Below are 6,780 nucleotides of genomic sequence, written 5' to 3'. Positions count from 1 at the left end.
TTGATCTTGAATGCTACCTTCCTTACTGAAGCCTTCTAGATTCCCCTCATTCCTGAGAAAGAGGATCGCCAGCCCTTTCAAGGTTTCAGAGCACTTTCTCCCCCACTGACATCACCACGCTGTGTTATATAACGGCACTACCACTCCTTCCTAACAATTGATGAGTTCTTACCATGCACGCCTTATTGTGCCAAGCAGTTTGTATAGGTTATCTTACTTAATGCTCACAGCAGCCTACGTGGGAAGTATATCATTTCTGCATTTTGCAGATGGGGAAGCCAAGGTTAAAGAGTTTAAATACCTTGCCCAAGATCATACAGCTAGCTAGTGATGAAGCAAGAACAACCCTAGGCAGTCTGGTCCAGACCCCATTCTTTCAAACACGTATCAGTACCACCTTCTCATAATTTTTGATGTCCAAGTTGCATCCGCTTCCAAAGCAGTAACATGCTTGAGGGAAAGGCTGTCTTGCTTTTATCAGTGTTCCTGGAATTTTCTGACATACTGACTGACTCAGAAGTATGAACTATGATATTTGTCTTTCTCTGTCTGGCTTAGAGAAAGACAAATATCATATGATATCACTTATATGTGGAATCTAAAAAAAGGATACAAATGAACTTATTTTTAAAACAGAAATAGACTCACAGACATAGAAAACAAATTTATGGTTACCAGAGAGGAAAGGGGGAGAGGGATAAATTAGGAGTTTAGGATTAAAATACATACACTCCTGGGCTTCCCTGGTGGCGCAGTGGTTGAGAGTCCGCCTGCCGATGCAGGGGACACGGGTTCGTGCCCCGGTTCGGGAAGATCCCACATGCCGCGGAGCGGCTAGGCCCGTGAGCCATGGCCGCTGAGCCTGCGTGTCCGGGCAACGGGAGAGGCCACAACAGTGAGAGGCCCACATACCGAAAAAAAACCCACAAAAACATACACTACTATATATAAAATAGATAACTAACAAGGACCCACTGTATAGCACAGGGAACTATACTCAATATCTTGTAATAACCTATAATGGAAGAGAATGTAAAAAGGAATATATATATTTATATACATATATGTATAATTGAATCATGTTGCTATATATCTGAAACTAACACATTATAAATCAACTATATTTCAATAAAAATTTAAAAAATAAAAGAAGTGTACAGTAAATAGTGGTTGAGTGAATGTTTGGAAATTACCGTCGAGGTTTTATGGGAAACAGGGTACACATTTAGGCATACCACCTGAAACTTTGTTTTTAAGGGATGTGAGGAAATCAGAAAGCTAGTATGTGAGATTTTAAGAAGAGTTTCTATTCATTTTGTATTCCCGTCATTTAGGTTAGAGTCCATGGTCCAGATATTTTCATTCCCTGTTCTTTGTCAAGCTCTTCTTCCTTCTTTTATGCAAAGACAAACTGGCTCTGTTTGGCTCTGTTCTCTTTTTTTTCTTTCCCCACGTAATAATCCTAGGCTCCAGTTCTGCAGAGCTCTGAAAACTCTATCAGTTGTTCTTCCTTGTTTCTTTATTCATGCCTTAAGCTTTTGTTGCCTAAATTAAAATAAAATTTTTTAAAAGTTACATGTGACCTTCCTGCTTTATCCTTCTCTAGCCTTTCCGAGGAGCTTCCCAAGTATAGTGTGGTTATGACCTAGAAGTTCCAAGGCTCATACAGAAGGCTATGGCATTAAAAGCTGGCACGTTGAGGGGAATTTTGAAGTGATTGATTGTGACCCTGAAACATGCTGTAAGAGTGGGTGCTGGGACAGCTGGTGGAGAGTAAGCTGTTGGCAATGGAACAACCCAAAACATGTAGATTTTTGACTAAAAATAAGAACGGAAACCTAGATGGAGCCCTGCCGAGACTTGTCAGCCACCCTTTAGCTGTTAAGATGGATATAGCTACGAGGAGATGCAGTCCTGTCACTCAGAGACATCCACAGAAGATGCAGGCTCTATTCCTGGTTGCATCAGGGATGCCATTCCCCTTAGGGAAAGGTGATGTTCTCTTTCACTGGGACGATGAAGGCACTGTGGGTCACATGGAGGCATCAGAGGAAGATGGGCCGTTTGCATTGCTATCTCCTTGATGTCACACAGCACACAAACCTGCCCCGCAACCCATGGGCACCACTGGGTTTCCAAAGAGCTCTCTTCGCATAAGGAGGAAGGTGGGAGAGGAAGTGCACTGCTTAAAGTTGGCTATCTGTATTTCTGTGGGGCCTGACTCAATAAGACAATGTCTGATATAAAACTAAAGCAAACGAGGAGAGGAATTTTCTTGATCAATTTAGTAGTATGTGAGTTACTTTAGTATATTGCAGCGTTACCTGTTCTCTTGTCAATAATATTTCTGTTTATGAAATATTTTTCTTTTTTTATTGAAGCGTAGTTGATTTACAAAGATGTGTTAGTTTCTGGTGTTGAGCAAAGTGATTCAGTTGTATATATACTTCTTCAGATTATTTTCCATTATAGTTTTACAACATATTGAATATAGTTCCCTGTGCTATAGTGTAGGTCCTTGTTGTTTATCTATTTTATGTATAGTAGTGTGTATCTGTTGATCCCATACTCCTAATTTATCCCTCCCCCCCCCCCTTTGGTAGCCATAGGTTTGTTTTCTATGTCTGTGAGTCTATTTCTGTTTTGTAAATAAGTTCTTTTGTATCATTTGTTTTAGATTCCACATATAAATGATGTCATATGATATTTGTCTTTCTCTGTCGACTGACTTCACTTTGTATGATAATCTCTAGGTCCATCCATGTTGCTGCAAATGGCATTATTTCATTCTTTTATATGGCTGAGTAATATTCCATAGTATGTATGTGCCACATCTTTTTATCCATTTATCTGTCCAGGGACACTTAGGTTGCTTCCATATACTGGCTCTTGTAAATAGTGCTTCTATGAACATTGGGGTGCATGTATCTTTTTGAATTAGAGTTTCCTTATTTTCTGGATACATGCCCAGGAGTGGGATTGCTGGATCATATGGTAACTTTACTTGTAGCTTTTGAAGGAAGCTTCTTACTGTTCTCCATAGTGGCTGCACCAAGTGAAATATTTTTCTAAATCACACAGGCCACAGAGTGAAATGAGGGGGAGAGTCAGCCCTGAGGCCTTTTAGGCTTTGATGCCTGGGCTGTAAACCTGACTTCAGGAATCTGTGCCTTAGCTTTCTTATCTGGAAAATGGGGCCAGTGCCCTCTAATTGCAGGGCCATCGTTCAGATTAAAGAGTCTGTGCCCAGTGCCTCACAGCTGGTGGGTTCTCAGTGAAAGGTAGTGTTCCCGCCTTCATGCTCATACCCTGAGCACCGTCCTTCAACCCTTGTCTGGTTAAATAAGGGGAAAAGCAGAGTTCGCTTAGTTATAAAATACTGGTGGCCTTTAGAAGTTTCTAAACACAATGCTGAAAGATTACCATCCACCCTGTCATTTATGAGTAAGAAGATCTGGGGGTACAAAAGTAATAGCAATTAATACTCTTATCTTAATAATAGCGGTAGGTGCTACTACAGCACTTTCTGACTACAGTGGCTGGTACTGGCAGTCATGGTGCTTTGGACACATCCTAATGGTGTGCTTTTTTTCTCCTTCCAGAAGCATCTGGCATGTCAGAGCTACAGTGTCTTCCATGGGACTTCCTTTGTGAACAGCTTCCATTTAAAAGAGTTGTGTGAATACCTTGTTTCAGTCAAGTTCCCAAAGAACACATTTGTCTTCTGATCTGCTGGAGGTCTTAAGGTTTGTGTTAATTTTTCCATTTGTCTCACTGAAGTTATTATTAATTTTGAGGGATATTTTTTAAATGGGTAATAGTCATACCCTATTGCAATAAGGACTGTGGAAGTAGGTTATGCACAGATTGTAATCCTTTGATTTCATTGGGAGATGGATATAAATGAGAAGAAATTTGATATGATCCTTCTCATACTTACTATTAGATACTCTGTGGGATGTTACAAGGATATTAGAAATAAAATATCCCCCATGTTGGCTTAAAACAAGTTTTATTTCTGTGTTCATAAATTCTAACTGAACAGATCCAGTACATTTATATTGAGTGTCTACATATATCAGATTTTGTTAAGTACTTTCAATTAGCTAAGACCTCGCTGATAAATTATATTTTGAAACATTGAAAATCAAAACTGCATTTGTCAGTATCAACTAGTGTTATCATTATGACATTTTTCAAATTATAAAATCTCAGTAGCCATAATGTTTTCATTTAGCTCTGCCAAGGGGTCCTCACCCTATGATTGATGAGGATAGAACAGGGGGATGGTGGTGGTTGTTTAATGTGTGTGCGTTAACAACTCGAAAAATCACTAACAGTATTGTTGCTCACTTAAAGACAGAGCTTGCTAGCAAAGCAAGCATTTTATTTTGGAAGTGCGTGTTCTGCTTCTGAGATGGTACCAAGTAAACCACTTTTATTCTGAAAGTGCTTTCTGACAAAGACCTACCTAAAGGCTGAAATTAATCCACCCATCTTTCATAGATGGAAAAATGAGCAAGAGAGCAGATAAAGCTTGGCTCACTGAGTGGATAAAAACTAAGTGAAGAGCAAGGGAGAAGGAACAGAGTACTTTCCCTAGAATGACATGTCTTTTCCCACAGACTTCTATTTCATTCGGTTGGACTTTTATTCTGTCCACGGTGACAAATGTTTTCTCCTGTAATGGCCCTCTACTGTGGGTTTTTTTTTTTTTAACTTCTCTTACTGAGAAATCAAAGTAGATTTCACCGCAGTGCTGGGCTAGATTCCAGTTTTCCCACTGCACCCTTCATTGCTGGACCCCATGATTGATTCACTTTGAAGGGTGAGGCATGTGGTACATACATATTGGGGGACAGGACGGATGGGAGGTTGTGTCTCCATCTTTAACTCTCCAGTCTGTCAGCTTGGTAGGATGTTATGGTGTGCAGAGATGTAACAAGTGTCTGACGGAAAAAGAGGTGCTAGAAAGGACTTGAGAAGTTACCTAAATGTTCTTGCCTAGTCTGCAAATAAGATCCCACTTGAACTGTCCGAAACCAATGAGAAACTATTTGTTTTCAGACCTTTATACCTAGGTATCCACTTTCCTTTTGAATCCTAATATAGATTCTCCTTTCTTAGAAACCTCACTGTCTAGAAAACCTAAGTGTTTCCCGACGTCCTCGCATGGCACTTTATTTCTTCTGTTATGGAGACAGAATATATTGGTCAGAGTCCCCCTGTATCATCATAGACTTAAGTCTCAAGTCATCCTTTTTCTCTTCAGGAGAGAGAAACCCATTTTTCTGAACCGTTCCTGTGAAATTGTACAGTCCACAAATTTATTGATCCCCACAGTTTTGTTCTGAGTCTCTTAAGTTCTCTACATTCCACTTCAGTTTGAGAATACAGACAGGTTGCAGGAACATGAAAAATCATCTATTGTTGTTTCTCTTTCTCAGTGGGGCCACTATTGACATTTTCAGGGGGATACTTCTCTGTGATGCAAGATCAGCCCATGGATTTGATCAATAGAAAGGTTAGTAGCCCTGCCTTCAAGGAACTAAAGACCAGCAGCACCCCACCACCCAGTCCCCAGTTGACGTGATAACCAAATTCAAACCTCCTTTGCCTGTCCCTGCAGAGGAGGACCCGGATTGCCCAGACCAGAGAGTCGCCGATGAGAGTTGAGCATGCTGAAATGGGCAGAGTTGAGCAAATGGTGGGGCCGGGCTTGGACCCCAGTTTTTAACTCTGGGTGCCATTCTCTTCCCCCCTATCATTCTTCAATGCTGGGTCTACACTGGCTTTTCAGCTGTCTAGAAACACACCAAGGTGTGTATATGGATACTCTTTTGGAGAACCAGAATTTCTGGTTTGGTGTTTAGGGGAGATCACTGTTGTTTGATATGGGAACATGGAGAGGAGGAACAGAGTACTTTCAGAAGATAACATCAGAACTCAGTGCAGGGAAACAGGAGAGAGTAGACAGCTCTGGGGACTTACAGAAAAGACAGGGCTCGGACCCCAGAGGAAATAGTGGGGCTGGTGTTGCAAAGGTATCATCAGCTCAGTCACTGAGAAAGGAAGGGGGGGTAGAGCATCTGAAGTCCAAGGGAAGACTGGAACAGGTCAGTAGCAAAGGAGTAGTTTTTCACTTGCTTTGTATCATGCACCCCAGTGTCAGCTCTCTGCTCTGTGTCACAGGCTTCCTCGGTAGCTCAGGAATCAGTTTGCGGGTAGCTCAAAGGGCCCTTCACTGCAGCTGAAACTGTCTCTCGCATCAGCCCCGATATCCCTCACCCACCCTCCATCCACATTTCTGCCTTGTCCCTCACTTATCTTTTGGCAGCTGCCCCCATTCCTGCCCTCCATTCTTCATGTCTGCAGAGAATGAGGAAATGACTTGATGCCTTTTATTTCTCTGGATTCTTCCAATATCTCAAGTAAGGCTATCCATTAAAAGGAAAGGACAGGGCTTCCCTGGTGGCGCAGTGGTTGAGAGTCCGCCTGCCGATGCAGGGGACACGGGTTCGTGCCCCGGTCTGGGAAGATCCCACATGCCGTGGAGCGGCTGGGCCCGTGAGCCATGGCCGCTGAGCCTGCGCATCCGGAGCCTGTGCTCCGCAACGGGAGAGGCCCGCGTACCGGAAAAAAAAACAAAAAAAAACCCACACAGTTATAAGTAGGGGTATCTTGGTTGTTACAGTTACTCTCCTCCTTAGCTGGCACGAAATACACACAGCAGCTACAGAGTTGCACGTGGGAACTGAACTAAAGGACTCTTTTCTTTGC

The 6,780-nt window shown here is 42.1% G+C and overlaps 1 protein-coding gene across 2 annotated transcripts in view; it reads left to right on the top strand.

The window, feature by feature from the left end:
- The first annotated feature begins 3,599 nt into the window (after positions 1 to 3,599).
- ENOX1 (ecto-NOX disulfide-thiol exchanger 1) overlaps positions 3,600 to 6,780 on the top strand; it is a 297,621-nt gene continuing 294,440 nt past the window's right edge. Inside the window, exon 1 of one of the 2 annotated variants that reach the window (XM_029210363.1) lies at positions 3,600 to 3,746. The gene's annotated coding sequence lies outside the window, so the exon portion shown is untranslated. The remainder of the gene's footprint in view (positions 3,747 to 6,780) is intronic. The other variant, XM_029210361.1, reaches the window with a different exon arrangement.

Source organism: Monodon monoceros, unplaced genomic scaffold (assembly GCF_005190385.1).
Source record: "Monodon monoceros isolate NGI ecotype Baffin Bay Population unplaced genomic scaffold, NGI_Narwhal_1 Super_Scaffold_8, whole genome shotgun sequence".
Taxonomy (NCBI): domain Eukaryota; kingdom Metazoa; phylum Chordata; class Mammalia; order Artiodactyla; family Monodontidae; genus Monodon; species Monodon monoceros.
Note: the sequence above shows the minus strand (reverse complement) of the source record. Positions and strands in the feature narration are given on the sequence as shown.